Source organism: Babylonia areolata, chromosome 13 (assembly GCF_041734735.1).
Source record: "Babylonia areolata isolate BAREFJ2019XMU chromosome 13, ASM4173473v1, whole genome shotgun sequence".
Lineage (NCBI taxonomy): Eukaryota > Metazoa > Mollusca > Gastropoda > Neogastropoda > Buccinidae > Babylonia > Babylonia areolata.
Genome location: NC_134888.1, coordinates 22334180 through 22359348, shown reverse-complemented (window position 1 = coordinate 22359348; position 25169 = coordinate 22334180). Strand labels below are relative to the sequence as shown.

At 37.8% G+C, this 25169-nt stretch overlaps 1 protein-coding gene across 7 annotated transcripts in view; it reads left to right on the top strand.

The window, feature by feature from the left end:
* The first annotated feature begins 434 nt into the window (after positions 1-434).
* LOC143289148 (exostosin-like 3) overlaps positions 435-25169 on the top strand; it is a 63581-nt gene continuing 38846 nt past the window's right edge. For 2 of the 7 annotated variants that reach the window (XM_076598042.1, XM_076598038.1), the window contains exon 1: positions 435-709. The gene's annotated coding sequence lies outside the window, so the exon portion shown is untranslated. Of the gene's footprint in view, positions 822-5703; positions 5993-25169 lie in introns of those variants that run through there. The other 5 variants (XM_076598044.1, XM_076598040.1, XM_076598041.1 and 2 more) reach the window with 4 other exon arrangements.

Sequence of the window (25169 nt, the reverse complement as noted above, 5' to 3'; positions counted from 1 at the left end):
CACACACACACACACACACACACACACACACACATGGTGCGGAGTAGTTATGAAGAAAAATGACGTAAAAGATAAATCATGTCATGGAAAAAGGCCGAGTCTCTGATACTGTACTCAAACATTCCCTCTGAATGAGGGAGAGAAGGAACACACACGCACGCGCGCGTACACACGCACACACACATACACGCACCGAAAATCATAACGTATTCGAGGAAGTCAAGTTGATCAAACTGTCCTCGTTCTTCCGTCACTACACTATCGCACACGACACCCCGGGTACAATGTAGCCCAGGCTGGTTTACACGGGGTGGAGGGGGGGGAGGTGATTTCTGGCCCAGGCCAGTTTATAGTGGGGGGCGGGGACCGGGAGGGGGGGGGGGGGGGGGGTAAAGATGAGCGTGCGTTCCGCCTGGTTGCCTAACCAGCACAGTTGACATTTTTTTCTTTAGTGAAGAGGAGTTGTGCGGTCCCTTCTCCACTCTCTCGCCTACCGACGCTCACAGTCCCACAAGTGCAGAAACTGCTACGTGTAGAACGGCCTCGGCAGGTGCAGGCTTTTTCTTCGGAGTTCCGTCTCCTAGGAGGACTTCCAGCCAAGGATAAGAGCTCCCCCCTGCCCTTTGGTCATCCTCTTCCGCCTTCACAGCCGTTGGGAAAGGTTTCCTCCTCCGCCTGGTCCGTCGTTGGGAGACTTCACATGCGGCAGGTAGTACTGGGTTACATGGTACCAGTAGCAAGGGCTATGCCCCTGACCTGACACATAAGATAAACGCGCACACGCAACGTATCAGCTGACATCGAAGAAGTAACACGATAAGGTACATTTCTCTCTCTCTCTCTCTCTCTTTCATAGGTCCGTTGAACGACACAATAAGTTAGTGACCGTGTGTGTGTGTGTGTGTGTGTGTGTGTGTGTGACACATGTCTAGCTAACGTTGACTTTGCCTTCTTGCACAGATGTTAAGTGTGTATTTTGCGCTATAAATTTTTTTTTTTTTAAATAAATAATAAAATAACAATAATGATAATAATGATAACGATGATGATGATGGTAAGCATAAGAATAAGAATAATACAAATGATATTAATAGTCTGATTTTTCTGATTTTGTGAATATCCGGGGGGGGGGGGGGGGGGGGGAATTCGTTTCAAGTCCTTTTTGAATTTGTGTTATTCCACCATCGTTCTATTTTTATTCATTTATTTATTTTATACTTCATTTACCTCGAGTCAGTACAAGAACCTATGGTGAACGCCTTTTCCTCTTTGCTGCTCCTCATTCTGGGGAACAAGTGTCCACACTGTATCCGTTCATCTGACAGTTTCTGCCTTTCGTTCTTCATAAAAATAAAAAAAAGCAACAACAAACAAACAAATAAAACAAGAGAGGCAAGGCCTTCAAGACTCACTTGTGATACACTTTTAAAAAAATCCAAGCTTTTTATTTATTGAGTATAATTTCAAAATGTAATGTTTAAGATGAGAAAGATCAGTTTAAAACAAATTAAGTCCCCTAGCATTAATTACAGAGTAATTTCCCTTTTATACTATCTGCACCAAAACGTTTGCAAAATAAATAAAACTTCCATGCTTAGCAAAAGAAGTTCCTGTTTGAACAAAAAATGATAATAATGACTGCTCTTGTTGTTGTGTCAGAATATCAGATCAAAGTGCCAAGTTTAGAGAATACAAAAAATATAAATATAACAGTAAATGCAGTTTGCATATAATTAGGCTTCTTTTTTTTCTTTCTTTTTTTTTTGTGCCCATCCCACAGGTGCAATATTGTTTTAAACAAGATGACTGGAAAGAACTGAATTTTTCCTATTTTTATGCCTAATTTGGTGTCAACTGACAAAGTATTTGCAGAGAAAATGTCAATGTTAAAGTTTACCACGGACACACAGACACACAGACACAGACACAGACACAGACACACACACACACACACACACACACACACACACACACACACACACACAAGAATCTGAAGTTAACATGAAAGAGTTAGCTGCAAAACCACATCATTCTCCTGTTCCTTTTTGGGAAATGTTGAAAGCGGATTTTGATATCACTTATTCTGAAACAAAAAAGGAAGAAAACATCAATATCACGACAAGTACTGCCAGAATTCATATAACAGAAAAATATCAGAATCATCTCCATGTATTTACAGATGGATCTGTTCTTGATGACAAAAACGCTGGTGCGGCTTTCTATATTCCTGCCTTTAAAGTTGAAAAATCTTACTTTATTGGAAAACACCTTTCCATATTCACAGCTGAGCTAATTGCTATTATACAAGCTCTGAACTACTTAGTGAGCCATCAAATAGTTTTCTCGAAAATAGCATTCTTTGTTGATTCCAAATCAGTACTTTATGCTCTAGAACTATTCAGCCTTGAAACAAGACCTGACTTAGTTATTGAGGCAAATCATTTGGTACATTGTTTAAGGATTAAAGGGACTGAGGTCAGTTTTTGTTGGGTGCCTTCTCATGTGGGCATTCTTGGCAATGAAACTTTTGATAAAGCAGCTAAAAGAGGAGCGCAAGATTCAGAAAAATCGACAAAAATACATGTCCGTCTCTCCGTAAAAGAGGCATACACTTTGTTAGAAAAATCAGCATGGGGTCGATTTCATAACCGATGGAAGTTAAAGTTTTTAAACCAGAAAGGAACATTATTCCCCGAGAATATTATTAAAGAAAAGATACCGAATCCATCAGCTTGCTATACAAGATTAATAACCTCTACTTTCTTCCGTATAAAACTTGATGCGCTGAAGATAAAGTATAGTAAAAATTTTACATGCATCTGTGGTAAGCAGTTCAGCTTGCATCATTGTTTGTTTCACTGCCAGCAGTTACGTACCTTCTTGCCCAAGTATTTCAAAGAGAATAATAATTCTGCAGATGATTTTTGTAAAGTTATTTCTGACGAGGTTCTTATGGTCGAACTTTCACAGGCATTAGTTCATAGCCCTATTTCTACATTCCTTTAATGCACTTCAGAATTGTGTTAATGGTTTCTGATTATTATAATTATTATTATTGAATTGTTACTGTTGAATGTAATAGCATGTTAGTTATACCCCATGCCCCCACCCCACCCCACCCCACCCCTTTAAAAAAAAATTTTTTTTTTTTTTTTTTTTTTAACGTCTAATATCACGGATAGTGAAAAGACGCTAAACAAAAGAACGAACACACACACAACCGAACACCGGGTTAAAACATAGACTCACTTTGTTTACACAAGTGAGTCAAAAACCACCAAACAAACAAAAACAAAAACCTCTTTTCAAATTCTCTCTACAAACACTCTCAGATTCTTTCTACTACAACACCGCCCCATGCCTGGCAGTTCCCAGTCTGAAGTGGGGAGAGAGAGAGAGAGGGAGAGAGGGAGCGCTGAGAGAAGGGGGGAGATAAAAATGAGAGTGGTCATGGGTCGTTCATGCAAAAATTTGCAACTTTTTCTTTCATGTAAAGCGCCGTGACTTATCCGGGGGGCGCTAAAAAAAAAGAAAAGAAAAAAAAAAAAAAAAAGTCATTATTATTATTGTTGTTATTGCTATTATTATCGTTACTACTACTACTGCTTCTACTACCACTACTGTCATTATTTTCTTTGTAATTATTATGTGTGTTATTGTTATTGTAATCATTATCATTATTATGTTATGACACTGCTACTAGACTAGTCTAATATCATCATCTTAGATGAACAGACTATAAATAAATAATCGAACGATACTACTACTACTACTACTACTACTATTTTTTATGACTATTATTACTGTTGGGTGGTGGGGGGGTGCGCCTATCTCTGTTTCACTTTTCTTTCTTTTTAATCACTCTTTTTCTGCAGCCTGTGTACTTTTGTTTGTGCTTTCATATCTGTGAAACTACATGCTTGTTGTATATTTGTTGTGCATGTGTGTGTGTGTGTGTGTGTGTGTGTGTGTGTGTGTGGTCGCGCGCGCGCATGTATATTTATTTACATTTATTTGCTTATTGTTTATTAATCATCAGTACTGCCTTTTCTTTCTTTTAAAAAAAAAATCTTTTTTTTTTTCTTTTTTTCCCCCCCCGATTTTGTAAAGTTAATGTTGCGAATTGTCTTGTTTTTATCCCTTTCCGTCATCCCCATTTTTCCCATGTCAAAACTATCACTGACGGTAGCCATGTTTTAGCAAAGCATTATGAGCTGCTGCCATCAGGACGACGCTAAAGAGCTTTTAAAATGAAATATAGAGCTCAGAAAACCTTTATCCCAAGTTCGATGAACCATTAAAATTCTTAAGAGGTGTGTGTGTGTGTGTGTGTGTGTGTGTGTGTGTGCAAAGTGCGTACATTATATTTTGTACTTTTGTTTTATTCTCTACACACCTATTTTTGATAGCATCAAGCTCAGAATGTGACAATGGGCAGAACTGATTCGCAATATGATACATGTAATGTTAACGTTAGTGTCTTTCAACATGTTTACAATAATAATTTTAATTACTACATTTTAGATTAATATGATATACAGCACTTTTTTTTATGAATATCTTATATGTTTCTTGCTTCTTTTGTTTTTGACTCACTTGTGTAAAGAAAGTGAGTCCATGTTATAACCCAGTGTTCGGTCGTCTCTGATGTGTCTGTGTGTATGTCTGTGTGCCCGTGGTAAACGTTAACATTGCCATTTTCTCTGGAAATACTTTGTCTGCCAATATCAAATTTGGCTTAAACATGGTATGAAAAAAAAAAAATCTTCAGTCATACCAATAACAGGTTGTAAGTCTCCCGAACTGAGCCGTTTTTCCGAATCATTAATGGTTTATTTCGTAGAGATTCGTTCCGAATTTCATTACAATCGCATCTATTTATGACATGAAGAAGAAAACGTCAGTTGACGTCAGATGCGCCGCAGCAGTGGGGATAACTCTGTCTGCTTCGGAATTGAAGATACATGGTTCGATCCCGCTCGCATGCCTGTTTTTGGTTTCCCCCCCCCCCCTTTTTTTTTTCTTTTTTCTCCCAAAGCTTATTTTATATGTCATAATTATTTGATGCAGAACACTTTTCAACGAATTTTGATTTTCTTCTCAGGATTGCTTTACTGGACAAAACGTGAAGCACAAGTGAGTCTTTAAGGCTTTCCCTTTTGTTAGTTCAAGTCATGTTTAATGGGTTTTTTTTTGTATTGAGTACTCGTCTAAGTCGGCTTTCCGCACCTGATGTAATTTTTCATAATCAGGTAATTAAGTTATAGTTATCTTATCTTATCACTTAATGTGGATAGACATTCAATGAAATAGAAAACACACCGCGCGCGCGTGCACACACACACACACACACACACAAACACACACACGCCCGCGCGATTTTAATCAATAATCAGCCATGCACACTGATCATGCAAGTACACACGTCGCCTACACACTGGCGAGTCCCCTCTACGACACGGCCCTATTCTATGACCACACCCTACTCCCGACGCTCCCCATACACACGCATTGAAAACACACCTGAAAAAATCACCCGAGTCACATTGTTTGACAGGGGCATTCGGCCCAGCCCTCGCTGGATTCGTGTCATCCGGGTGTGTCCCACAAAAGATCGCTGCGGTATAACGTCTGGCAGATTTGGAGAAGTGAAAAAGGAGGTGAAGAGAGGGTACCCAACCCCTTTTTCAATTGGAGTCATTCCAGCGCACTGGAGCATGGCGGCCATAGCATACTGTGAAAATGATTTTACTGGCGCTCTCTGCACACTTGTGTTAGTTTTCTTCTTTTAATTTTTTTTATTATTATTATTATTCGCCAGCGCATATCACGAAAGAAAGGGTAAAGTAAAACGTAGGTCTTGAGAGAGAAGAGGCCATTCCTGGATTGTCGAGGAGCAAAGTTAGTCTGTTCAGCTTGCGCATATATATATATATATATAGTTCACACTCTCTTCGTGTCCTGGGCACCGCTCCTTCCAGAAAACACTGAGGTAAATACCCAGACTGGTAAAATATATATATATTTTTTTTAAATCAGCAACAGCAGGCACTTCATGTTTTAAAACTCGCATTCTTAAAATGCAGCCAATTTTCGCTTTACCAGCTTGTAAAGCTTTCACTTCTGTACCCTTGCCTGAAGAAGCTGTTTTTACAGCGACAATTTGCTGCTTTTTAAGAATGCAAGTTTTAAGACATGAAAAACCTACTGTTGTTGATATATATGTATATATATATATATATATATATATATATATATATATATATTGGGTTGGGAGGGGGGTGTATTGTTGGGGGGGGGGGGGGAGTGGAGGCGTTGATTGGAGAGGGGGATGTGGGTGTGGTTCTGGAGGTTTTGTGTGTGTGTGTGGGGGGGGGGATTGGAGAGGGGGATGTGGGTGATGGTTCTGGAGGTTGTGGGGTCGGGGTGTGGATTGGAGAGGGGGATGTGGGTGTGTGGTTCTGGAGGTTGTGGGGTGGGGGAGTGGATTGGAGAGGGGGATGTGGGTGTGGTTCTGGAGGTTGGTGGGGGGCGGGGAGTGGATTGGAGAGGGGGATGTGGGTGTGGTTCTGGAGGTTGTGAGGGTGGATTGGAGAGGGGGATGTGGGTGTGGGTCTGGGGGTTGGGGTGGTGTGGAATGGAGAGGGGGATGTGGGTGTGGTTCTGGAGGTTGGTGGGGGGCGGGGGATGGATTGGGGAGGGGGATGTGGGTGTGGATCTGGAGGTTGTGAGGGTGGATTGGAGAGGGGTGTGTGGGTGTGGGTCTGGAGATTGTGGGGCGTGGATTGGAGATGACAGAGAGAGAGAGAGAGAGAGAGAGATTATCTGCACAGGAGCGGAGTCAATTTTGTACTGCCATGTCCCCCCTTAAGCAAATAGCGGCAGCATTCCTGAAACAACATCAAACAAACAAACGAACGAACAAACAATAAAAAAAATCTTCCAGAACTGTTCGGGACACCTATTTTGAATTCTTTTCAACAAACACAAACAATCGAAACTTCCCGAACTAATCGGGGCGCATTTTTTTCAATGATGAACGCATTTTTTTCAATGATGAACGCAATTAATGTTTCTTGTTTCTCCAACTGAACAAAAACTTCACGAAATGCATCTTTATACAGAAGCAAAACACACACACACACACACACACACACACACACACATCTGTGATGCTCTCTCTCTCTCTCTCTCTCTCTCTCTGAGCTGACGGGCGGACGTGTTTTGTTTCGCTCCGGGCCAGTACTTTGTGTATCGAGATCCGTAGTTGCTTTATGCGTGTGTGTGTGTGTGTGTTTATGTATGTTTGTGTATACCTACGTGTGCGTTCGTGTTGAAGGTAGCTGTTAGGTACACATGTATGTTAAAATGTATGTATGCAGTGTGTGTGTGTGTGTGTGTGTGTGTGTGTGTGTGTTTAGTCACATTTTGGTGTGTGTATGTAACATTGATGTAATGTGTTATGTTAACAAAAGTGTTTTTGTAAAGCACCCAGAGCAGATTTCTGGATAGCGTGCTATAGAAGTATCCATTATTATTATTATTATTATTATTATCAAAGGAACACGACAGAAACAATGATGGACAAAAATAGCATTAGCATCATGACAGAAAGAAACATAACAAAGAAAAGAAGCATTCACACACACACACACACACACACACACACGCGCGCGCGCGCGCGCGCGCGCGCGCGCATGCACACACAGTTTGCCCTGTCTTGATTGACTGCGGAATTTTCTTTGCTTCATATACAACAAACAGCATTAAACCTCACTATGCAACTTGAGGTAGGAGTGTTAGGGGTGTGGCAAACAGAAAATAAAGAAGAAGAAAAGAAAGAAGTCGGGTTCTCTTGCACTACAAGTTCTATTTTTATATTAGCAATGTGTTATTTGACAAAGACAGCGGCTCATGCAAAGCGGCGTTGAGCCAAGAGCCAATGACGGTACACAAGGAGGCACACACACACACACACACAGAGAGAGAGAGAGAGAGAGAGAGAGAGAGAGAGAGAGAGAGAGAGAGAGAGAGTGGAATTATTTATTGTCATTGCCAAGAAAGGTCTTTTGACAAGGGGGCAACAACATAAATTCATATATTTTAGCTTCAAAACAACAACAGAACCCAGCTATATTTGCTCTCTGAACCCTTCAGTCAGTTTAAACCAAGAAAATATGCAATACTTGGAAACACTTAAGTCACATCCTGACAAAAAAATTCAACGAAACAGAACTAAAGAAAAACAAAAATGTAATGAAAATAAGATAACAAAATGAATGGGAACTGACTCGACCATCCATTCAAAAATATATCAAACCAGTACAGACTGCCTCAACAATACAGTATGCAATGTTATGTTTTCTGTTTTGACCAAATAAAATAGCAACTTCTGTACTGACTATAATTAAGAGTCTCTATGCTGTTGATACTATTCTGACTTATGTACCTTTGTCTCATTGTTTGAGCTTCTGCAGTGAATTTAGCAACCGATCTAATTATGATTTCATTATCACATGACAAAACAGTAACAACATCATGGCTTTTAGCCATCTCTGTTTTTAAAGAATATGCATTTTTCTCGCACAGTATTATAGACTTCACATTGAAAAAGAACATGTTTTTCATCATCTACCTGGTATCCACAGAGAGGACGTTGTGATTGTATAGAAGTCCCAGGTTCAAACTATCTCCTGTTTGCATTAAAACCCAGAGTTCTTAACCGAAATCTCGCATAATTTATTCTGTGCCATTTGTCTGTAATGGTTCTGAGATATGCTTCAGGTTGAAATATACTTTTAAAAGAAAAGAACCAACTATATATTTCTTTACTTTCCATGTCAGAATGTCAGTTTTGTTTGAAGGAACAAATGAGTCTGTCTCTGAATTCTGCAATAAACTGCTGTTCGTTTCCTACACCCTGGGACAACCACACAATTCCAAAACCATGTTCAGTTTGAACCTTATTCACTCTGTAACACCAGTTTTCTTTACCTAACTCCATCTGTAAAAGCATCATATCATAGGCCTGTTTGCTCAGACGTGTTTGTGGAAGCTTTAACAATTTTAAGCAATACTTAATACATTTGACAAAAGTTTTTATATACAAAGGGTATCTTCCAGTTTCCCCATATAAAACCGTTTTGGATGAATGGATTGGAACATGCAGAAAACATTTAATTGCATGAGTATGTATTATCTCAATGTGTGAGTTAACCGTTAGTCCCCAGATTTCAGCTGCATATGTCAGTAAAGGTTCTATTTGTACATCGAACATTATTCCAAAATAGACAGGAATCAATAGAGTTCAGTTTTCTAAGTGTTTTCAAAATTTCGATGACGCCTTTTTAACCTTTTCTGCAAAATTATTCCCATGTATTATTCACACACACACACACACACACACACACACACACACACACACACACACACACACACACACACAAGAATCAAGAATATTTAATCCTTTCACCCTTTTTGGGGCATGGAGGATATTATATAACAGCAATAGTATTTTGCACCAAAATGAAACATAAACAATAATAATAGTAATAATAATAATAAGAATGGATACTAATATAGCACACTATCCAGAAATCTGCTCAAGGTGCTTTACAAAAACGCTTTTGTTAACATAAAACATTACATCAATGCTACATACACACACCAAAATGTGACCACACACACACGCACTGCATAATACATTTTAACATACATGTGCATCTAACAGTACCCTAACACATATGCACACATAGGCAGGCATAAACTTACATAAACACACGCAAAAATAGTATAACTGTCAGAGACAGAATACAAACTATATGAAACACAACATAAATGATGATTGATAGTTTATTTTTTGGTATTAAACTTCAGGATAGATCAGACTACGTTGTTCATCTTTGCAACATTACTTAAGTTTAACATAACTGTCTTGGTTGTATGAAATAAATTACTCAGAAAGCCTCTTCCAACAAGAGAAAATTAAACAATCGTTGGACTGTTTTTTCGCTCACGTTGTTTTGCAACGATCTCTTCCGAATCTTTCTTCAGATTTTTTTAATCGTCTTTTTTAAATTTATATATAAATCAGAAGTTTTACGTCATAACCATGTACTACGTCATTTACTTAAGTGAGGTCACATCAGTCATCATGTAAACATTTGTTGTTCTTTCAGCATCAATGATCTGAAGTAGATGAGGAAAACAAAAAATAAATAATAATAATTATCATATTTATATAGCGGTGAATCAAAGCGCTTTCACACCAGTCATTCAAACATATGCATAATTCTAAAACTGGATGAGAAAAAAAATAAAAATTGAATTAAAAAATAATAATAATAAAAACAAAAACTGAAGAGAAGGAAGAGGCAGGGAAGGGAAGCTATTTTGGGAAAAGGTAGAAAACTAGAAAACTACCAAAAATGCATAACTAACATGCAGTTACATTTAACAGTAACAATTAAATAATGATAATAATAATCAGAAACCATTAACACAATTCTGAAGTACATTAAAGGAATGTAGAAATATGGCTATGAAGTAATGCCTGTGAAAGTTCGGCCATAAGAACCTCGTCAGAAATAACCTTCCAAAAATCATCTGCAGAATAGTTGTTCTCTGTGAAATACTTAGGCAAGAAGGTACGTAACTGCTGACAGTGAAACAAACAATGATGCAAGCTGAACTGCTTACCACAGATGCATGTGACATTTTTACTATACTTTGTCTTCAACGCATCAAGTTTTATACAGAAGAAAGAAGAGGTTATTAATCTTGTAAAGCAAGCTGACGGATTCGGTATTTTTTCTTTAATAATATCCTCGGGGAATAATGTCCCTTTATGTTTTAAAATCTTTTCCTTCCATCTGTTATGAATTCGACCCTATGCTGATTTTTCTAACAAAGTGTATGCCTCTTTTATGGAAAGATGGACATGTATTTTTGTCGATTTTTCTTAATCTTGTGCTCCTCTTTTAGCTGCTTTATCAGCAGTTTCATTGCCATGAATGCCCACATGAGAAGGCACCCAACAAAAACTGACCTCAGTCCCTTTAATCCTCAAACAGTGTACCAAATGATTTGCCTCAGTAAGTAAGTCAGGTCTTGTTTCATGGCTAAATAATTCTAGGGCATAAAGTACTGATCTGGAATCAACAAAGAATGCTATTTTTGAGAAAACTATTTGATGGCTTACTAAGTAGTTCAGAGCTTGTATAATAGCAATTAGCTCACCCGTGAAGATGGAAAGATGTTTTCCAATAAAGTAAGATTTTTCAACTTTAAAGACAGGAATATAGAAAGCCACACCAGCATTTTTGTCATCAAGAACAGATGCAAAGTGTAGACTTTCATCACAGCAGATTTCAGTGCTACAGGACGGAGGTCATTCATACATGAAAACTGTACCCAAGAAAACACATGTTTCATGTATGAATGACCTCCGTCCTGTTGCACTGACATCTGCTGTGATGAAAGTTTTTGAGAGAGTGATACTTGTCTATTTGCAGGAGTCTGTCAAACCATTTTTAGATCCCTTGCAATTTGCATACAGGAGGAACAGATGTACGGATGATGCAATACTTTGTGTCTTGAACAAAATCTATGAACACCTAGACAAATCAAATACCTGTGTCCGCTTGATGTCTTTGATTTTTCTAGTGCTTTTAATACAATTCAACCTCACCTCTTAGCAAAAAGCTGATGCACATGGGACTCTTTTTCCGACGATTTTATGGGTTTTAGACTATCTTACTAAAAGGCCTCAGTTTGTAAAATTAAATGATTTTATGTCTACTGTCTCTTTCACAAACACAGGTGCACCACAAGGCACAGTCCTCTCGCCTTTTCATTTTACCTTGTGTACGGCTGAATGCAGAAGTCTGACCAATTCGTGTCCCCTCGTTAAGTTTGCAGATGACTCCGCACTGACAGGACTTATTACTGATGACGATGACACTGACTACCGAAGAGAAATTGACAGGTTTGTGAACTGGTGTGAAGAAAATTTCCTTGAGCTGAATGTTGGCAAAACGAAAGAGCTTGTAATCGACTTCAGAAAAAAGAAATCAAATTTAAGTAAAATCATCACAAAAAATGAAGTGGTCGAACAAGTAGACTCATACAAATATCTTGGTGTGATAATCGACAATAAGCTGTCTTGGAATGAAAACTCAACTGCACTCATTAAAAAGAGCAACAGTCGCATGTACTGTCTTAGAAAAATGAAATCTTTTAATGTATGCAAGCAGATGCTCCAAATGTTTTACACATCTGTTGTCTGCAGTGTTTTAACATACGGAGCCGTGTGCTGGGGGGAAACCTGACCAAACATGACAAAGACAGGTTGGAAAAAGTCATTAGGAAGGCGGGTGGGGTGGTGGGTATAAGACAAGACACCTTTAGCGACATGCACAATAGAAAACTGACTGACAGACTAATAAAAATTTTGACCGACGAAAGACACCCACTACATGATGACATTAATAGCAGAAGGTCAGACATAAGTGGTAGGTTTAGAGCTCCACGCGCAAGAACATCTCAATACATTAATTCATTTATTCCTACAGCCATTCGCGCACACAATCAAAACATCCAATACACTAAGTGAACCCTCCCACCCCCCAAGCCCCCTCGCCACAGCAACACCTGAACTTCACCAGCTTACGAGTGTATGGGAGCAGACATTATGCGTGCATGTGGGACTCAGCGGGTGACCACGGGCAAGCATTTCTGTGTGTGTGTGATCGGAAGTGATTTTTAAATATTTTCTTATTTTACTTGGATTTCATGTATCTTAATGTTCTAATTTTATTGGCGTGACATATGTTATGTGCATGCATACGTTGTTTGTGTGTGTGTGAATGAGTGTGTGTGAGTGTGTGTGTGTGTGTGTGTGTGTGTGTGTGTGTGTGTGTGTGTGTGTGTGTGTGTGTGTGTGCATTTTACTTATATATACGATTTATTCCCTTGATGTTTTTATGCATTGTTGTACAATACCTTATGGTCTTAACGTGTGTGTGCGTGTGTGTGTGTGTGTGTGTATGTGTGTGTGTATGTGTGTGCATGTGTGTGTGTGTGTGTGTGTGTGTGTGTGTGTGCGGGCGTGCGCGCATGTCATTTTTAGTAATCTATACCCTTTTTTTGTTGGATGTTTTCATTTGTTAATATTGTTTTGCAATGCCCTATTGTCTTAACATGAGTATGTGAGTGTGTGTGTGTGTGGGGGGGGGGGGGTAGTATATCGTCAGCTATTGAGAATTCTTATTTGACTAGTTTTAATCTCTTCTTATGTTGCCAATGATTTCATGCCAGTGTTTACAATGAGCCTGTGATTGCACAACTTAATTTCCATGTGGATTAATAAAGTGTTGTGTTTTTTGGGGTTTTTTTCTTTCTTTATTTGACTGTAAGCTAGGCTATCAAAATTGCCTCGGAGTGCCCTCTCATGCATCCAACCAGGAAACATACAAAACAGCCGGAATTCTTCCCTTAAATGAACATCGTGAGTTAGCAACAGCAAAATCCGCTGTGAGATACACTTCAATGACAAAAAAATTCATTGCTGATGAACTGGCAGTAATATATGACATTGATTTTCCTAAAAGAGCCAAAGCCATTTCATCGCAAGAAACAGTTGCAACTTCCGTTTCAAATTTGTTAAAAGAATCTTATGTTAACATGAAAGAGTTAGCTCCCAAACCACATCATACCCCTGCTCTTTTTTGGGAAAATGTTGAAAGCAGATTTTGATATCAGTTATTCTGAAACAAAAAGAGAAGAAAACATCAATATCACGACAAGTACTGCCAGAATTCATATTGCAGAAAAATGTCAGAATCATCTCCATATATTTACAGATGGGGATTGTGTGTGTGTGTGTGTGTGTGTGTGTGTGTGTGTGTGTGTGTGTGTGTGTGTATGTGTAGTAGTAGTAGTAGTAGTAGTAGTAGTAGTAGTAGTAGCAGTCTTCAGTTTAACGTCTTCCACTTTAAGTGATATTAGATGGGGAAAGAAAAAAAAGGGGGGTGGGGCGCTGGAGGGTGGGTCGTGGTGGTGGGGACAGTATTGGGCAGAGGGTGAAGAATGGTGTGTGTGTATGTGTGTGTGCGCATGTGTGTGCGTGGTGGGGAAGATACAGAGCAATGGAAAAAATAAAACATTAAAAGGGGAGACATAGGCATATATAAGGAAACGCTAACATCAAACAACTGTAACAACTATAACAAATGTCCAATAGGACTATGCAGCAAACTTTGTGCAACAGCAGATAACATCTTGAAATTGTCAAAAATACATTCACAAGAATTTTCCGAGTAGTTTGGTAAAAACGATTTCAGACTTTGACATTCAAAGAGTATGTGTTTGCTAGAAATAGATTCTCCACATATACATTTAACATCTCTGCTGGACTTTAAAAATTTTTTTTTATAAAAGCGTTCAGCTTTATCCTGTTTGATAATGCCTGAATTTGCCTTAATCTGATTAAATTACTGAACGTATTTGATTGATTGATAGATTCCCTGTTGTTGAACATTATATACACTTTTATTTAAACTTTACCATTTTGCTGGTATACTTCCCTGATTTTGCTCCATGATGCTTTTTCCAGTAAGCGGTACCCCTCTTGCACAGACAAAGGCACATAAAGTTCTGTGGTTCCCTGTTGGTGATTTGCAGCTTTTCTTGCAGCCCTGTTAGCCCATTCATTATATAGGAGACCAAGGTGAGAAGGAACCCAACAAAAAGTTATATGTGTTCCTCTCAAATTCAATAGGTGTACATTGTGACTTATTTCTATTATCATTTTGGGCGTTTTCTTACAATTTGATGAGTTTAAAGCAGATTTTGAATCAACACAAAATAAGACTTGTCGAAGGCAAACTGGAAGATCAAGAATATATTTTAAAGCCATAAGAACAGCGATAAGTTAGCTGTGAATATTGATCGATCTTTACCAATATGGTATGATCGTTCAGATTTAGTACAACGAAAGCTGAACCTGGTTGGCCATTGTCTAGGAGTGAGCCGTCTGTGTAAATATGTAAGTGGTCACGGTATCTATTCTAAAGGTGTAATCGGACTTCTGTTGCCATGATAGTTGCATTTTCTTTTTTTGCAATGTCAGTATGGTTGATATCAAACTGTGCTTTACTCATCTCCCAAATGAGGCATGGACTTCCTGTTTTCTGCGTGTCTACATTATCTGGATTAATTTCGGACCTTTGTTAAAGGTTTGATACAAATTGGCGTTAGATAAGATATCGTTTTAGCTCTTTTTGGGGCGTTGTTTTCAGATGTAATTCTTACTTCCTCTGATGTAAAATTTTCAGTTGTTGAGCTTCTCAATACGTATTTAGCACATGCCAGGTTTCGGTATTCATCCAAAGGCAATTCTCCTATTTCTTTATATGTTCCGAGGGTTGATGCGTGGAAAAGTACGCTAAGGGCAAGTCTATATGCTTTACAGTCAATGCTTTGAAGTTTCTTTAACAAATACTTTGGAGCATTGAAAAAGACTTCTTGTCCATACGATATTTTGGTTCGAATAAGTGATGATGATAAATGTTTCAATATCGTTGTGTCTTGTCCCCAGTACCATTTACTTATAACTTTGAGCAAGTTTAAACATTTTCTTGCTTTTGTTATTATATATTCAATAGGGGCATTCCAAGCTAGTTTTGAAGTAAGCATTAAGCCTAAAAATTTTATCATATCTCTGTACTGAACGGGCTCTTTTTCAATTTTAAATGTTGGTAACTGTTCTGGATTATTACAATTGTTAAAAAGCATAATGTGAGTTTTTGTTTTCTGCTGATAATGTAAGACCATTGTCGACAATATACTTATTCAATTTATCTATTTTTCTTTGGTATAGTTTAATGCCCTTTTTGATGTATTTCATTTCATAGTTACATTCATTCACATACATATATCATCTGCGTATTGCACTAGGATCACGTCTTTTGATAAATGTTGGGGTACGTCGTTCAGCAAGATGTTAAATAGAACAGGGGCAATAACAGAACCTTGGGGTAATCCCATGTGAAGAGTCTTAGTATTTGAGTACGTATTTCCGACTCGTACTTGTAAATGTCTTTTAGTCAGGAAATCTTTCATATAATCATAGAGACGCCCTGAAAAGCCAATAGATTTCAGTTTAAAGAGTAGCTTTGCATGCCAAACTTGATCATAGGCTTTCTTTATATCAAAGAAAGTTGCAAGAATGTTTTTTTCTTCCAGCAAATTGTTGTTTTACATGTGTTGTAAGTTTAACCAAATTATCAATTGCAGATCTACTTCTCTGAAAGCCCGCTTGATTAATTGGGATAATTCTGTTTTTATAGCAATAGTACATCAGTCTTCTCAAACTTATTCTTTCCATCAGCTTACCAGTATGTGATGTTAGCGCAATTGGCCTGTAACTGTTCTTATCTGTTTTACATTTTCCTTGTTTATGAACTGGTATTACAATAGACTGTTTCCATTGTGCTGGCATTAAACCATCAATCCAGCACTTTTGAAAAAACTTAAATAACAAAACAACAGATTTTTCTGGTAAGTGTCTAAGCATCTCATTTGAGACCGCGCCAAGTCCTACAGATGTTTTCTTTTTAGGGAGGGATAGTAATGCGTCTTTAACCTCACTGAGTGTGAGTGGAGCATTCATGTATTGACTGTTATCGGGACTTGGATCTGTATAATCACTTTTGCTCTCTTCTTCAGTTCTGTGTTTACTCATTTTAGGCGATAGACTTTCCAATCGCATAGACTGAGAACATTTCTACAAATGTTTCTGCTTTCTCTGCACTGGACGGAAATTATTTGTCTTCTATCTTAACTGGGCAAGATAAATATCAAGAACTTTTGTATTGAATACGGCAAAACAAAGGCACAGAAAAGAAAGAACGAAATGCTAGATTTGCAGATACAGTTGCAGCGGCTTGAAAAAATGTGTACAGAAGATCCGACCAATCTAGACCTCCAGTCAGAGCTAGCTCAAACTAAAAGCAGACTGGAGATTATCTCATTAGTAAAGGCAAGGGGAGCACAAATTAGAACAAGAACTAAATGGGTTGAAGAAGGAGAAAAGAACACGCGACACTTTTTAGGCTTAGAGAAAACCAGAGCAAACAACAACATCATGACACATGGTCGGAATGAAAATGGACAGATTGTAACAAACCAGTCAGAAGTTTTGAAAGAACAAACAAGATATTACTCCTCTTTATATGGTAGAATATCAAACACAGAAGATAACATTAATGAAGAAATTCACAGGTTTGTTAAAGATGAAAATTTCCCGCGCTTGAATAATGAAGAGTCGTCGAATTGTGAAGGTTTGATGAATGTTGAAGAAACAGGATTAGCTTTAAAATCAATGAAAAATGGGTCTACTCCTGGCAGTGATGGTATTACGGTAGAATTCATGAAATATTTCTGGAATCGATTGAAAGTGCTGGTAACTGAATCCTACAATGAAGCTTTTGACAAGAATGTCATGTCGTACACACAAAAACAAGGTATTATTATCTTACTGCACAAAGGAAAAGACTTGGCACGTGATAAACTAAATAACTGGCGTCCTATTACCCTTACAAACACTGATTATAAAATAATGGCAAAAACATTAGCAAGAAGATTAAGCTGTGTAGTGGATAAATTGATTAACCAAGATCAAGTAGGATATCTTAAAGGTAGAAGCATATCTACAGTTATAAGAACAATTGATGACGTCATAGAATATTTGAAAGAAACAAACAAAACTGGCTATCTCTTAGCTTTAGATTATCAAAAGGCATTCGATACCATTTCTAAAAGATAGATGCTAGAAACATTAAATGTATTTGGGTTTGGTAAACAGTTTATACAGTGGGTTACAGTTATGTTTAAAGATACATTTAGTAGTATCAACCATGGGGGATGGATATCAGCACCTTTTATGCTAAAATGTGGAATCAGACAGGGTTGTCCCTTTTCACCATTAGCCTTTATATTGGGAGTAGAATGGTTAGCAATAAAAATTAGGAATAGCAACATCACCGGGGTTACACTTCCTACACAAAACAATGAACACAAAACACTAAAAATAAAACAATTAGCCGACGACACGACACTTTTTCTAAACAATTGTGATGATATGAGCAAGGCAGTGGACATAATCAACGATTTTTCATGTTTTTCTGGTCTGTATTTAAATGCTCAAAAAACAAAAGCTATGAAGATAGGACATATAGAACACAGAGAAAGTAATCTGCCTTTTGAGTTGACAGACAAAATAAAAATATTAGGAATACACTTTAACAACTCCAGTCCGGCATCAAGCATAGAAGACAACTGGCTAGGTAGAATATCTACGATGAATAAATTAATAGGTACATGGAGCAAACGAGACTTGAGCATCCATGGAAAAATCATTATCATTAAAACATTTCTGCTAAGCCAATTTATATACATAATGCAAGCAATAGGACTACAAGACCGTGTACTTTCTGAAATAAATAGAACATTGTATAAATTTGTTTGGCAACGCAGAAGGTCCAACAGAAAGGCCTTTGAGAAAGTTAAGAGGACAATGATGGAAGCAGAAGTTTCCCAGGGTGGACTGAATATGGTAAATGTTCACAAAGTCCAGGAATGCTTTTACTTGCAATGGGCGGGGAAACTTTTTGCTTCAGAAAATGAAAACTGGACATATATTCCAAGGTGGCACTTTGGAAAACTTGCAAGCTTGGGGCATTTGACATAAACTGCAGACCCAGCAATTTAAAAGTCCTGTCAAAAATACAAAATATATTTTGGCATAATGTATTACGAACACATTTAACACACAAATATCTATAAAATTTAAAAAAAAAAAGGAATCAGACATTGACAAGAACAACTTTAGTGTCCAACTGTTATGGAACAATAACTTAATCCATTACAAGCATAACTCTTTATTCTTTCCCTCATGGAAGACTGCAGGAATAGAAAGAGTAAGAGATGTCATTAACATACAAGAAAAAAGGATGAATAACTTGCAAGAAATTATAGAGAAATTGGGGGAAAACCAGCCATCTTTTATTTTCGAATATAATGCTTTATCAAATGCTACTCCTCACCAGTGGAAGCAATGGATGGGTGACATAAAAGAAACTGTCAATTATGACACAGTTGACTACCTTAAAGTGTTCTGTACAAAGCTAAAATTCATATCCCAAAGAATGAAAAAATCAAAGAAAGATGAAGTAAAACCATGTGCTTACCACTTCTGGCTTAGAAAACTTAACGTTGAAATTGATCATTACTACTGGTTACTGCCCTCTTCATCAACTAAAGAAACAAGATTAAAAGAACTACAATGGAAAATATTGCACAACATATATCCAACTATTATTCTATTGCATAAAATGGAAATAATGGAAAACAATAAATGCTCAATCTGCGTAGACGAAGTTGATTACATAGAGCATTTTTTCAACAAATGCCCACCAGTGAAATTATTCTGGAAACACATCGAATTTTGTATAGTTGGAGCAGTTGGCGTCAGACTGGAATTGAGTGTGCACGAAGTCCTCTTTGGAGTGAAACGATCAGACAACTTTAAATGCAATAATATTATCATTCAAAAGGTCAATCATATAATATTGATAGGGAAAATGTGCATTAGTATCTATAAAAAGACAAAGACAGCCATGTTCTTTGAACAAGAAATGAAATACAGAAACATATAAATGCATTAAACAGATTTACATAGAAAGTGAAGCACTGATTACGATTTAAACGACAAGGGAGGAGGTGGGAAGAAGGGGGATGGCAGCGGCTGTCTTTGTAGAAATGTATGTGGGACAAGTCTATGTGTATGGTTTGGAATATTTAATATTGAACTCCAATGTCATCATGAAATCAAACACGCGCGCACACAAGCACGCACACACATGTACATAAGCGAGCACATAAAACCCTGAGGTAACCATACATTTAAAATGATGCAACGAAATGTACATGTATATAAATCAGACAGACATGTAGGTATGTATACGTATGTATGTTCGTTCATCTATTTGTCCCTTTTATTTTGTTTTGTTTTATTTTGTTGTGTGGATTTTTTTTTTTTTTTTTTTTTTTTTTTTTTTGATTTTTTTTTTTTTTTTTTTGCTATTGATTATTATTCGAAAGTAGAAGACAATGGTAACATGGCTGGGCTAGAAATGACTGCAGGTCTGCGCTCAGCATAAAGATGAATGACATAGCAAAACGTGTGTGTGTGTGTGCGTGTGCGTGTGCGTGTGCTTATGTTTCTGTGTATGTGTTTGTGTCTGTGACTTTATATATTGTCACTAAAAACCATAAAATGATTCATGTGTTTGATTGTGTAATGAACAATATATATATATATATATATATATATATATATATATATATATCAACATAATCACTTACATCTGTTATTGTTTATGTTCACATTTTTTCCCATCTATTCTGAATGTCATAATGAATTTATATATATATATATAATAAAACGGTGGTCGACCCAAGAAAGTCCGGGGGAAAAAAAATTGGGCAAGATGGCAAACTTATACCTTCTTTCATTTCATTGATTTTTTTCCAAACCTTTTTAGTATCTTTATGATTGGATATCTCATTATTACAGAATGAGGACCAGTATTGTCTTTTTGCCTGTGCAATGACCATGTTATTATAATGGATTGCCCTTTTCATTTCAATAAGATTGTCTTGTGACTTGTTTTTCATATAAATTATAAACTTCTTCTTTTTTTTTCCTTTTTTTTTTACCATTTATTGCTGCTTCACAGGCTGGCGTCCACCAAATATTTCCTGAATGCTTTCTTGATTTAAGCGAATTGTATTTTGGGATTGATATATCGGCGGCTTGTAATATGGTGTCAGTAAAGAAGGAATATAAATTATCTATATCCCTAGTGTTTACGGACTCCGTGTTTTTGCAAGCAAGCATAATTTCAAATTTCTCCCAATCAGCATCTTTATAGTTATACTTTGGGACTTTGTCTTTTTGAAATTTCGTATATCTTTCAGTTTCATTAAAAGTCATGATGATCGGTAGATGATCAATTCCCAGTGTATCTTTATGCGTTGTCCATTTACATTCTGGATACAACGTAGCAGATATGAAAGATATATCTATAGCAGATGCCCTGTGAGTTGCAATATCAGGGATTCTGGTAACACTGCTATCATTTAAAAGGCTCAAGGAAGAATCAACAACATTTTCTACAAAGCGGTTACAAGTAACTGATACACAATCTTTGTCCCAAAAAGGTGAATGGGCGTTAAAATCTCCCCCTATCAACCATTTTTCATTATCTTGAACATTATGTAACCATTCCGTATTAAGTTCGTTTGGTCTAAAATGTAAGTACACAGAGACGACACGAAGAGTAAGGTGATCACTGAATTTAACACGTGCCGCGCATGAATGGAAATCAGGAGTAGAATTAGGTGCTTGTGGAGAGCATACACTGTACTCTGTCCCTTCTTGGATATATATGGCTGCACTAATTTTTTGTGGCAGTATCAACCTGCTGGTGCACAGGTTGATAATAATAACCTGAAAGCTTGGGTAATTTATTCTTCTTCACATTTAGGGATTGTAATATAAGCGTTTGGTAATTATAGTTTGCCAAATGTTGGATGAGATATGGCAGATTTGTGGAAACAGATCTAACGTTCCACTGCATGATCTGGATTGCACGTTTGCGAATGGGGGGCATTGTGAAGGAGGGTGTATTATATGTATTGGGGGGAAAATGAAATAAAAATTATATTATCTTATGGCACAAGCAAAACAACAACAACAACAACAACAACCACAATAAAAGTAATGAAGTCAACTACTTATGCGATTGTTCACAGTTATAAACCGAATTTCAAACAAGAATTATTGTCACGAAAAACAGCAGCTGCAAATAACAGCTGGGTGTGCAGTAGGCCAATGTCTAGTCCCATACTGCAGCTGGTGCAGTTTCAAATTGATGTCTAAAAGTCACCACCTATAGTTTTCTGACATCCTAAAATCGCTGTGTTGTGGAAGTATTCTCCACCAAGGAAAATCTAATTCCGTGTAAAAAGGTTGTTGAGCATAGCCCTGGTATTGTCTCCGCTGGTCGAGGCCTGGTATTTGATGACGATGCCTGTTGTTGAATCGACGTCTTCTTCTTGGTTTTTCCCAGAACATGGAGTGCAGGTGTCTTCCGATGTTTCTTGCCAGAATGCGTGATCCTTGGACATTTGGATGCAGGTGATCTTTGAAGTTATGATATTGGGATTGGGTATTCAGGTTTTCATGTTATATGAATGATACATTAGGTTCATTGTATAATTTGGAGAAAGTCATTGCATTGAACATTTCCCGTTTTGCCTGGATCTTAGCGTCTCTCACGGAAGCAATTTTGCTTACAATAACTTTGGTGTTGGGGAATGAGGCCAAGACAAGTTTTATGTTTTCCACCATGGTCTTGCTGGTTTGTTCCGGGTCAGTGTCTTTTATATCATTGACCCCGCAGTGAACAACCACGGAATCTACTTCATCAAGGTTTGGAATTGCATTCAGTGACTTTGGAATATCACTGACTCTGTGTGCTTTTTGTTTTTGTACATTGAATCCATACGACAGGCCTAAGCGGGTGTTGTTAAGGCCGTTCAGAACCGAGTCCTGTAGAAACACTACAGTGGGAAGGTTCGATTTCTTTTCTTTTCAGTGGGCTATGGATTTGACGTCAGATGTTGGTGGGTGTTTTTGCGTCACACCAACGTTCCGAGTTTCTTCTTTAGATGTATTTTTTTTAGTGATTTGTCTGACCGACCTTACTTCTGTTGGTTTTGCTGCAGTCACAGAGGTTGGAGCAGCCCGGTGTTGTTTTGCAGCCTCAGCGTACGTAGTGGGCGGAGGGGAGGCAGCGGGAGCGGACGAAGGGGAGGCAGTGGGAGCGGACGAAGGGGAGGCAGTGGGAGCGGGCGAAGATGGTGTCTGGGTCGCTGTCGTTACCAGTCGCTTTCACTTTCACTGCGTTGACGGCCACAATCATCAATTTGATTTTTACGCCGTTTTGTTGGGTTGCGATGAAAGAAAAACAAACTACAGGAAAGCGACAGACCTATTAGTGAGGATGAAAACCTAGTCCTATGTCAAAGACAAACCTTTCCACGCAAACCTGCTCAAGCGGTTCATGGAACTACACGCTGATGAATCCACCATGGGTGCATCCATCCAGGCTGTGGTGGTTGAGGAGTCAGAAGGGGAAGGGACAGACCCGGTTTGGCGTAAAGATCTCCCCGTCATTCCGTTGGAGCCTACGGAAGGTCCCGAGGACGTTGTCATTGGGTGTGCATCAGACCAGCCGGTGCATAAGGAGGATTTTTTGTTTAACGTCCCGTCACACATATCGGTGATTGAAGACATTTTGTTAAAGTATTTATGAATACATCTGAGTATTATCGGTTAGAAGGGGTGGGAGATGTGGAGGGTTGGGGGAAACTGGGCAAATGAGGGTAAAAATGTGGGTGAAATTTGGAAGAAAAACAAAACAAACAAAAAAACCCTCTAAATACAGTTACAGGAAATTACTTAAAGGACTTGGTAAAAGAGAAGTCGTTAAACTGACAAGCGAAACAACTGATAATGAATGCAAAAAGTCAAAAACATCAACGTTCTCAGTCACTTGTGAAGACACACTTTCGTGTACAAAAGGCTTCATCAAGCTACAGTGAAAAATTATATGCTCAATTGTCAGGTTACTAAAGCATGTGCACTTGACATTAGAACAATACTTGGTCCGTAATGAATTTGATGATAGTCTGAGAGCTAAACTCAGAATTGGTCTGCGAATCGGACCAAAGTCTGAGAGAGTTAACTGACGAGGTTTTAGACTTGAATTCAAGCACCTATAAAAGTCTCTTTCTTGTATATTGCTTATTTCCTTGTATGACAATGGGCAATATACTTTTATACTATCTATATGATCTTTGCTCCCCTTTTTGCTGCCCTGTCTGCTTGGTCGTTATAACGGAATCCAGTGTGGGATGGTATCCAACAGAAATCAACATTTGTACCCTTCACAATTAGGGAGTGCAATAAATACCTAATTTCAAACAATAAATCTTCTCTTTGATTATTCTCAAAAAGGAGCAAACCTTTTCAGACAGATTGAGAATCAACACAAAATACTTACTATGATTGGTATATCAACAAGATGATTTAAAGCCATAAGGATGGCCACCAATTCAGCTGTAAAAATTGAATGTCCCTTACCTAAATAATATGATTTTTCTGTTTTTAGGTCAGGAATGACAAAAGCAGATCCTGCACTGCTATCATCCAGGACCGAGCCATCAGTGTAAACTTTTAAATGATAATCAAAATTTTCTTCTAATTCAATTCTGACAGATGCTGCTATTATATGTGGAGATTCTCCTTTTGTTGTGTCAGAAGCACATATGTTGACGTTTGCTTTTGTTAACTCCTAGGGAGGGACAGGTGGCACCAGAACACGAGGTGCCATATCATGCAAATCAATGTCTGAAGAATTTAAAATATCTGACACATATGTGCGAATGGTTTGTAGATTTGAATTATTTTGTGCATTTTTTGGAAAATCAATATCAGACCTAATATTTAATTCCTCAAAATCATCCACTGCTGTACATCTCACAATATATTTAGCAGAACTTAATTTTCTGATTTCATCTAGTGGTAGAATACCCGCAAGCTTATAGGCTTTTGAGGTCGTAGTATGCACAGGTACCCCTAAAGCCAGTTTCACAGCTTTATTGTCAATTATTCGCAGCTTCTTTAGAAACGTCGGTGGAGCAGAAAAGAAAAATTTCTTGACCGTAGGTCAATCTTGATCTTACGAGAGATGTCACTAAATGTAAAAGAATATTGGAGTCTTGTCCCCAAGGAGAGTGACTTACAATTTTTAAGAAATTTAAACTTTTGACTGCTTTAGTCACCATTGAATCAATGTGTTTCTTCCAGTTTAGTTTTGCAGTAAATAGGATCCCAAGAAATTTTATTTCCGACTTGAAAAATATTTCACGTCCTCCTAAAAAAAATCGTGGTAGTTTGCTGGGATTATAACCATTATTAAAGAAGATCAAACGTGTTTTTTCTACAGAAAACTCAAAACCATTAGATTGCATATAGC